Below are 10656 nucleotides of genomic sequence, written 5' to 3'. Positions count from 1 at the left end.
GAAAAAATGAAATGTTGAAAGGGGAGGGGCGCGACTGGCCTAGGGCTTGCGCGTTGATGGTGTTATTGATTTTGAATCCATGCGTACGCGTCCATGACGCGTGCGCGTGGGTGGAGCAAACGAAGCATCGATGCGTATGTGTCGTACATGCTTGTGCGTGAATGGAATTCGTGTAAGTTGACGCGTACGCGTGAGATGGAATTGTGCTGAAGGCACAGTTTTGGCACCAATCTAGCACAAGTCTCTGAAAAATGTATGGGGGCTATGTTGGCACATCGACGGGTATGCGTCGGGCATGCGTACGCGTGCCTGGCCTCCTCTTTTTTTTTTTTTGAAACACTAAAATAGAGCTTAAAATTCTCCCAACACTATTTACAATTCAAAACCAACCAAAATGCAAATTAACGACGAATCTTTAGGTTTTTCAAAAATTTTCAAATATAAAACTAAGGAAACTTGTAATACAAGCAAAATACAATTCAAAAACAAGGTGCAATTTAAACAAAGCAACAACTCAAGTATGAAAACAAGAATATTCAAAGAAGAAGAACTACCTACAATGGCAACTCAATTCATTCATTAATTATATTTACAAGAGAATGGGAAGGGTTTACCATGGTGGGGTTTCTCCCACCTAGCACTTTTGTTTTAAGTCTTTAAGTTGGATGTTTGGTGAGCTCCGTGTCATGGCGGCCTATGCTTGTATTCATCCTTGAATTTCCAAGGATGCTTGCTCCTCAAATAGTTGTCAGAATTTCCAACCGGCCACACCAAGGTTGGGTGAAGTTCTACCCAAGATATGAGCTCCCAAAATTGACCTTCATATTGTGATCCGGGATCCCATATCTTATTTTCAAACCCATCTCCTAATTGATCATCATAATTTTCTCCAAGTGGTAGAAAAGGCAAATTCTCACTAAGGCACCAAGCAATCCTCCTAGACCCATTCAATTGAATACTACACCAATCCATGCTCTTCAATTTTGAGCTTCCCTCCATAATGAGCCTAGACTTACAACACCAACCTCTAAACGTCCTCCTTTTACGCTTAATTCCACAAAGCGTCCTAAGTTGGCCATTCGTTTTAAGAACACCATAGTTGAGTGGGATAATGAAGCTAAGAGTTAAAAGATTTACCCACTCAAATGAAGGATTAGATGGCAACCTAGGTAGAGAAGTTCCCAACGGTCTTGATAAAGCGCGCTCCATTCTCGTCCATCCTCTTCTAGAGGCTTCCACCACTTGGCAATGTTCTTCAAGCTCTACCTCTTGCCAAGCTTCTTCAAGTTCACATTCTTCTTCACCGAATTCTTCTATCTCTTTCCCATCACTCAAATCATAAATAGGAGGTTGAGTGAAAGCTACCTCATCATCAATTCCAAGCATAGTGGAGAAGGACTCATCAAGCTCAAAAGGATCATATGTTGGTGCGGAATCATCATGTATAAGGGGGCTAGTTGCTTGTACCACTTCTTCCAATCTTTCTTCTTGGTGGCTTTCTTCTAATTCCTTCTCTTCTCCGTTGCTCACCAAGCTTGTGGGAAGTGAGGCATCTTCTTTAATCTCTATGTCAAGCCCAATAGGAGAGGATTCAATTGTAGACAAAAACTCGGTAATGATTGAATCCATCTCTTGATCAACCCCTTCGAAATCTTCAACTTGAGATTCCTCTGTATACTCAACATATCCTAAACACCCAATTACTACCTCCTCTTGTTGCACTTCTTGCTTTAACTCCTCTTCTTCACCTTGGAGCTCCAAATTCACTCCTTTACTAAGTTCTTTAGTTGTTTCTTCACATTCAACAATGGGAGTGCTTTGCTCGCGCAAGCTTAGGCAGGCCGAGACTATGTTGCTAACGAATTCTACCATGATAGCCATCTTGGCTTCTAGCTCCTTAAACTCTTTTTTCGTCCCCTCTTGTTGCCTTAGGATATGGGATTCAAGATCTCTTAGTTCTAGCATAAGGGCTTCATTTGAGGGCGGTGGTGGAGGAGAGGGTTCATTGTTTGAGGGAAAGGTATTGTATTTGGAAGGTGGTTCATATTGGTGAAAGTCTTAAGGTGGTGTGTATAAAAATTGTGGTTCTTGGGAGTATTGATGTTGGAATGGTGGTGGCTCCAAGTATGGTTCATATGGTGGTCGGTTTGGTAGGTATGGGTTAGGATCATATGGAGGTGTTTGATGGTATGGGGCTTGTGAGTATGGTTGTTGAGGACTATGATGAGGGGAGGGGTCATATGTATGCGGTGGTTGTGGTTGACAATCACAATAAGGGTCATCACATACATTGGATTGGTATGCCTTAGGATTTGGGTTGTACCCATAAGAATCCGGAGGAGGTTGTGGCCAAGAAGGTTGATCAATCCTTTGAGGCTCCTCTCTTCTTTGATTGTTCCATCCTTGGTGCATATTGTCATTGTAGCTCCCATTTCCTACAACATAGTTTGAACCATACTCAGCCAAAAGGATGAGAATTCATAGTGACAAGAGAAAATAAAGACAAAAGCTAACAAGAGATAAAGAAAACAAAGTCCTACAACTAGCAACAACTAACAAAGAAACAAAAGGCAAACATATTCACAATATACACAATAGCCAATAACATAGCACCATTGTAATTCACCGGCAACGGCGCCATAAATTTGATTCGAGCATTATTGTCGGTCTAGAATTCCTCTTAATAGAAAAGGAAATTCGTTGTAAGCATAGTTCCAAACTAACTAGTAATTCTCAAATCAAATTTAAAAGTGTTTTGGTTATCACAAGTACAAACCCCAAATGAAAATTAACCGAAGTATTTAAACCTCGGGTTGTCTCACAAGGAATTGCAATGAAGTGGTCAATTATTGGCTATGAAGATGCAAGGGGGTTTGATTTGATGAACGGGCAAGAAAATAAATGACTAGAAAAATAAAGAAAGTGACTAAGGGAAGAAATTAATAAAGAGAGAGATTCATGGCAAGGGTTGAGATCATAGGCTTTCTATCCTAGTCACTAATAGCAATAATTAACAAGAATTTATCTCATTACGTCATCCCCGACGATGGAAGAAGGTAACATATTATCTTCACACTCGAAGAAAATCTAATAAGACTAGCTAATCTCCATCCAAATGTCCTAATCAACTCACTAATTAAATTAGCAAGAGATTAGAGTTAATGGAAATAATACTAGCTAACAACTCTAGATTACGAACATGAGTTGGGTATTCATGACTCAAGATCACCAAATTTCTTTTTCCAAGCCAAGAATGCTCAAAATCTACTCTAACATCATTCCAAGCATTTTGTCAAACACTTGGAAGCCATAAAAGGAAAGCATAGTAAATTGCAAGGAAGAATGAATTCTAACAACTACCAATGGGCAAGACAAGTAAAATCAACAACTCAAATCATCAATACAAGGACATTAACATTAATTGCATTAAAGAGAATCCAAATCCACAATGAGTCCATCAACATAAAAGGGCTAAAAAGGGGAAATTAACACTACAACTAAGAGAATTGAGATGTAGGAACAAGAAATTGTAAAGGAAACAAGATGAAAGTAACAATTCAATCCCTAGATCCAAGAGAAATTAACCTAATCCTAACCTAATTCTAGAGAGAAGAGGGAGCTTCTCTCTCTAGAAAACTAACTAAAGGCTCATCATGACTACACTAAGTTCTCCCCCCTTGCCCCAGCTTGAATTCTGCATGAAATATTCTCAGAAACAAGTTGGATTTGGGCCTGAGCAGCTCAGAAATTGCCCCCAGTGTTTTCACTTTAATGAGGTCACGTGCGAGCTACGACGTGTACGCATGGGTCACGCGTATGCGTCGCTTGGCGTTTTTCTATCCACGCATACGAGTCATGTCACGTGTACGCGTTGCCAGGCGACCTCATCTCCACACGTGCACATCAATGTATGCTCTCCCAATCCTTGTTTTCTCTTGAATTCTCCACTTTGCATGCTTTTCTCCTCATTCCTTCCATCCAATACTTGCCTTATGATCCTGAAATCACTCAACAAACACATCAAGGCATCGAATGGAATTAAAGTGAATTAAAATCACCAATTTAGGGGCCTAAAAAGTATGTTTTTACACTTAAGTACAAATTAAGGGAGAATTACAAAATCATGTTATTTCATTGAATAAATGTGGTAAAAGGTGATAAAATCCCCCAAATTAGGCATAAGATAAACCACAAAATTTGGGTTTATCATAAATATGAGTTTTATGAAAGGGAACGGTTTAGAGTGATATTGTTTTGAAGGTTTCGAAAAATGTTATAAAAATTGATTTTGGTTTTAAAGGAAAGTGATTTGAGGGAAAGTGATTCTTGGCGTGCTATGAAATGAATGTATATTGCTATTGAAGTAACTGGGCAAGTTGAGATTGAGGATTCTCTCTCTTGCTATGATAGAAAAGTTGAGATTGAGGATTTCCTTATTTGTTACGGTGGATGATGATCGGATTTTTGTATGGTTTAGAATTTCACAATAAATTCTCGTTGCAAGTATAGTTCTAAACCGACAATGAATCCTCACAAGCAAAAAAAATGTTTGTCACAAGTACAAACCCCAATAAAAATAACCGAAGTATTCAAACCTCGGGTCGTCTCTCAAAGGAATTGCAGGAAAGTGTTATTGTTATTGGTTATGGGACAGTATATTTTGGGGTTTTGAATAAGAGACATGAAATGTAAATGACAAGAAATTAAAAGAAACTCAAATGATAAAAAGGTCTTGGCAAGGGTGATGGTTAAGGGTCTATATCTTTGTCACTAACCACAACATGATAACTGCAAGGATCAATCCCATTAAGTCATCCTCTAACAAGTAAAGGAAAGTCAAATGAGCTACATCAATCCCAATCCATAAGTCCTAACTTTCTCACTAATTAACTTAGTGGAAGCTAGAGTCAATGGACACCAATTATCAAGACTTGGACATTAGCAACTCAAGTTCACCTAAGTTACCATCCCAAGCCAAGAACACAAAAATCTACTCTAACATCCTTCCAAGCATTCAATCAAACACTTGGAAGGCATAAAAGGAAAGTAAGATGAAATTTCAAGAAAAGTAAATATACAACTACCAATTGGAAGGAATTAACAACAACAAAGCAAGTGAACAATAAAAGAAATCAAACATAAATTGCATTAAAAGAAAACAGAAGAAACAAGAGTGCATCACCAACAAAGTAAACAGTTACAAAGAGTAAAATACTAAACTAAGAAAACAAAGGTAGAGGAACAAGAAATTAGAAAGGAAAAGTAAATCAAAGCATGAATTAAACCTAGATCTAAGAAATCATAATCTACATCTAACCAAATTCTAGAGAGAAGAGAGAGCTTCTCTCTCTAGAAACTAACTAAAGCATGATGAAATTCAATTATGTGCTCCCCCCTCACTCCTCTTGAATTCTGCATGTAATAGGCTCAGAAATGAGTTGGATTTGGGCCTGAGAAGATCAGAAATCGCCCCTAGCGTTTTCACTTTAATGAGGTCACGTGCGAACATCGACGCATACGCATGTGTCAGGCGTACGCATTGCTTGGCATTTTTGCTTTCCATGCGTATGCGTCATGTCACGTGTACGCGTCGCCATGCGACTTCAAATTCATGTGTGCGCGTCTGATGCGCGTATGCATCGGTGAATGCATCCCAAATCTTTGATTAACCTTGAAATTTCCATTTTGCATGCTTTTCTCTCCACTCCTTTGATCCATTCCTAGCCTTTTCAACCTGAATTCGCTAACAAACACATCAAGGCATCTAGTAGAATCAAAGGTGAACCAAAATTAACCAATTAAAGGCCTAAGAAGCATGTTTTCACACTCAAGCACAAATTAGGAGAAAGTTATGAAACAATGCTATTTTATTGAATAAATGTGGGAATAATGGATGAAATCCACTAAAATTAAGCATAAAATGTACCACGAAATAGTATGGAGGTGGAAATTTTGAATCCACGCGTACGCGTGGGTGACGCGTGCGCATGGATGGTCGAAAAGCTTAGGGTCACGCGTATGCGTAGGGCATGCGTACGCGTGGGTTGGTGCTCTGTTTTTCAAAAGTTTTCAAGTTCTTGCACCAAACCAAGCATTTCAACCCTCTAAACAGCCACCAAAAGACCATAAAACCTTATTTAACATACTAGACTACCAAATAAACTCAACAAACCAATCAAAACATGAAATTAAACTAATTTTACCAATATTTACAAAAGAGAAAAAAATGAAAAGATGTTACCATGGTGGGGTGTGTCCCACCTAGTACTTTTGTTTATTGTCCTTAAGTTGGACTTATGGGGAGCTCCTCATCAAGGTGGCTTGTGCTTGAATCCATTCGTGAACATCCACCAATGCTTGGACTTCCAATACGCTCCATCATTCAAAATTAATGCCTCCAAGCCTTGATAGAGTTCTTCACAAACCATGAGCTCCCAAAGTTGATTCTTCTTGTGCGATCTGGGATCCCACACTTTGCTTTGGCACCCATCTTCAAGTTGATTATCATTAGTCCATCCGGGTGCCAAGCAAGATGAATTCTTAATAAAGTGCCAAATTCTCCTTCTAGACCCACCTGATTGAGCACTAGTCTAACCTTTGCATCTCATCCTTGACGTATCAACCAAAATGAGCCTTGATTTGTAACGCCAACCACGAAACATCCTTCTCTTACGCTTCATCCCGCAAAGTTCCCTAAGTTGACCATCCGTTTCAAGCAAGCCATATTCGAGTGGAACAATAAAGCTAATAGAGATGAGTTTTACCCACTCAAATGTAGGAATAGATGACAACCTAGGCAAAGAAACTTCCAAGGATCTTGACAAAGCCTATTCACCTCCCATCCTTCTCTTTCTAAGGACCTCCACCTCTTCACAAGATTTCTCAATTTCAATCCTTTGTTCATCAATTTCATCTAACTCTTCTCCATCACTCAAATCATAAATGGGAGGATGAGAGAAATCTACCTCCATAACACTTTCAAATTCACCGGGAGAAGGTTCTTCAAGTTAAAAAGATTCACCACCAAGAAGGTTTGATGCTTGATCTTCATCACCAAGGGAACTCAATTCTTGCTCTAGTCATTCCAAGTCTTCATTCAAAATTTATTTTGGAGGTTGTGCAATTTCCTCCTTAACATCAAATTCAATTCTCTTGGAGGGATTTCCTTCCACTCTAGGTTCCCATGGAGGTTTCGCATCTCCTAAGTCTTCAACTACTTCTTCCTCTTCTTCAATAATCATAGGTTCCTCCAATTGTTCTAACACAAAGTAACATCCCTCATTTTCCACCGGAGTTTCTAATCTCTCCTTCATGCTATGCTCTTCAATTGATTCTCTATATGTGGCCATGGGAGCACTTTGAGTGTTCAAGCATTGGGAGGCTAATCGGTTTATTACCTCGGCCAAGGTGACCGTGAATTCTAGCACCTCCCTTTGTATTTCTCTTTGTCCTTGAAGTAGCAAAGTGAGAGAATCATCCATTGGGGCTTGGGGTGGATAGGAGGGTTCATTATTTTGGAGAAAGGTTTCATAATAAAAAAGTGGTTCATCTTGATGAGTATATGGAGATGGTGAATATTGAGGTGGTTCTTGGGAGTATTGATATTGTGGTGGTTCTATATATGGTTCGTATGGCTCATACGGTTGTTGGTTTGGTGGGTATGAATTAAGGTCATATGGAGGTGTTTGGTGGTAGGGGGCTTGTGAGTATGGTTTATAGCTATGTTGAGGATGCGGTTCATAGGCATATGGTGGTGGTTGTTGATTGTCAAAAGGAGGTCCACCATAGCTATTGGATTGGTATGCATCATAGCACAGCTCTTGTTCATAGTGCATTGGTGGAAGTTGTTGCCAAGAGGATAAATCATATGCATATGGCTCCTCCCACCCTTGATTGTCCCATCCTTGATACATATCTTCATTGTAATCTCCACTTCCTACAACATAGTTGTAACCAAACTCATAGCCAAAAGGATGAGAATTCATGGTAGCAAGGGAAAATAAAAACAAAAACTAGTAACAAATAAAGAGAACAAACTCCTACAACTACCAAAAACTAACAAAGAAGCAAAAGGCAAGCATATTCACAATATTCACATATATACAATGACCAATAACGAGGCACACATTTGTAATTCCCCGGCAACAGCGCCATCTTGATGATCGGATTTTTGTATGGTTTAGAATTTCACAATAAATTCTTGTTGGAAGTATAGTTCTAAACCGACAATGAATCTTCACATGCAAAAAAATTGTTTGTCACAAGTACAAACCCCAATAAAAATAACCGAAGTATTCAAACCTCGGGTCGTCTCTCAAAGGAATTGCAGGGAAGTGTTCTTGTTATTGGTTATGGGACAGTATATTTTGGGGTTTTGAATAGGAGACATGAAATGTAAATGACAAGAAATTAAAAGAAACTCAAATGATAAAAGGTTCTTGGCAAGGGTTGATGGTTAAGGATACTCTAACATCCTTCTAAGCATTCAATCAAACACTTGGAAGGCATAAAAGGAAAGCAAGAAAAAATTGCAAGAAAAGTAAATCTACAACTACCAATTGCAAGGAATTCACAACAACAAAGCAAGTGAACAATAAAAGAAATCAAACATAAATTGCATTAAAAGAAAATAGAAGAAACAAGAGTGCATCACCAACAAAGTAAACAATTACAAATAGTAAAATACTAAACTAAGAAAACAAAGGTAGAGGAACAAGAAATTAGAAAGGAAAAGTAAATTAAAGCATGAATTAAACCTAGATCTAAGAAATCCTAATCTACATCTAACCTAATTCTAGAGAGAAGAGAGAGCTTCTCACTCTAGAAACTAACTAAAGCATGATGAAATTAAATTATGTGCTTCCCCTCCCCCTTCACTCCTCTTGAATTCTGCATGTAATAGGCTCAAAATTGAGTTGGATTTGGGCCTGGGAAGCTCAGAAATAGCCCCCAGCATTTTCACTTTAATGAGGTCACGTGCGAACATCGACGCGTATGCGTCATGTCACGCGTACGCGTCGCCATGCGACTTCAAATTTATGCTGTGCGTCTTTTGCGCGTACACGTCGGTGAATGCATCCCAAATCTTTGATTTTCCTTGAAATCTCCATTTTGCATGCTTTTCTATCCACTCCTTTGATCCATTCCTAGCCTTTTCAACCTGAATTCACTAACAAACACATCAAGGCATCTAGTGGAATCAAAGGTGAATCAAAATTAACCACTTAAAGGCCTAAAGAGCATGTTTTCACACTCAATCATAAATTAGAAGAAAGTTATGAAACCATGCTATTTCATTGAATAAATGTGGGAATAATGGATGAAATCCACTAAAATTAAGCATAAAATGTACCACGAAATAGTGGTGCATCAGTGGACAAGGTTATGGTTGAGGATTCCCTCTCTTGTCGCACTGGCAAGTTGGATAGAAAGTTGAGGTTCCCTTCGGTTTAATTCTATATTATTAATTAAATTTTTGTTTATGTTTGATTATGTTGGATTTAAATGAGTTTTGGATTGATATGGGGAGAACGATGGCTTTGTCCCGTTCACGTAAGGCAAGTTGAGATTGAGGATTCTCTCTCTTGCTGTGATAGACAAGCTGAGGTTGAGGATTCTCTCTCTTGTTGCAGTGGGCAAGCGGGATTGAGGATTCCCTCTCTTATTACATCAGGAAATTAAATAGAGAAGGTTGAGAATTTCCTTCGATTCAATTTCTGGCTGTGGTATAAACGGGTCTGATTGTGGATTCCCTATTGTTACATCACAGTCTCTCTCTGATTGGGAGGTTGAGGATTCCCTTTGTATTGAAAGACGATAACTGGGTTAGCTACCGGATATGTCGGGTTTTGGTAGTATAAGCGATATGTGAGCTCATGGCTAGTAGGACAGGCATGCATTATATGCATCTGTTTGACATTGTTTGGGTGTCCATATTGTATTTGGTTTACCTATGTGAATGTTTCTGTTAATTGTAAATTGTCATACTTGCTGTAATTGCTCTTGATTGTGTGTGAACTTTATTACTTGTGATTATGATTGTTTGGTTCGGAGTATGGTGGTTGGAGTGGTGATTGATTATGTATATTTGTGCCGGAGGCCGTGATTCCTTATAGTTGGGCCAGAGGCCATGATTTGATTATATATTGGGTCGGATGATGTGGTTTGATTATATGTGGGGTTGGAGGCCATGGTTTGCTTATATGTTATGCTAAAGGCCGTGATATGATGATGATTTGGGTTGGAGGCCGTAATTAGTTGAATTACCAGTAAGTCTGGTTAAAAATGTTTCGCTAGCTTGTGGTGAAATCTTTTGGATATTATGTTTGATTGAATCTTTTATAGATTGAAATATGAATTCAGATTTTGGATAATAAAATTGTTGGTTTTCAAGAAGATTCATAAAATGAACAATGATCATTGCTTTTGAAATTCATTCTTCTTTTTATATGTATCCACTTATAACAATTCTTAAATCCTCTACTGAGAACCTGTGAGGACGATGTTCTCAACCCCCTACAAACATCTCTTTCAGGACGAATGAGGGAGCTTATAAAATTTTTATTTGGATATATTAGTTATAGTTTTCCCTCGCCTTAGATATTATTATATTTTTGTAAAAGGGATACGGGTTGTGATTGTGATGTTTGTGATGTT

This window comes from Arachis ipaensis, chromosome B07 (assembly GCF_000816755.2).
Source record: "Arachis ipaensis cultivar K30076 chromosome B07, Araip1.1, whole genome shotgun sequence".
Classification (NCBI taxonomy): Eukaryota; Viridiplantae; Streptophyta; class Magnoliopsida; order Fabales; family Fabaceae; genus Arachis; species Arachis ipaensis.
This window is presented reverse-complemented; position numbering follows the sequence as displayed.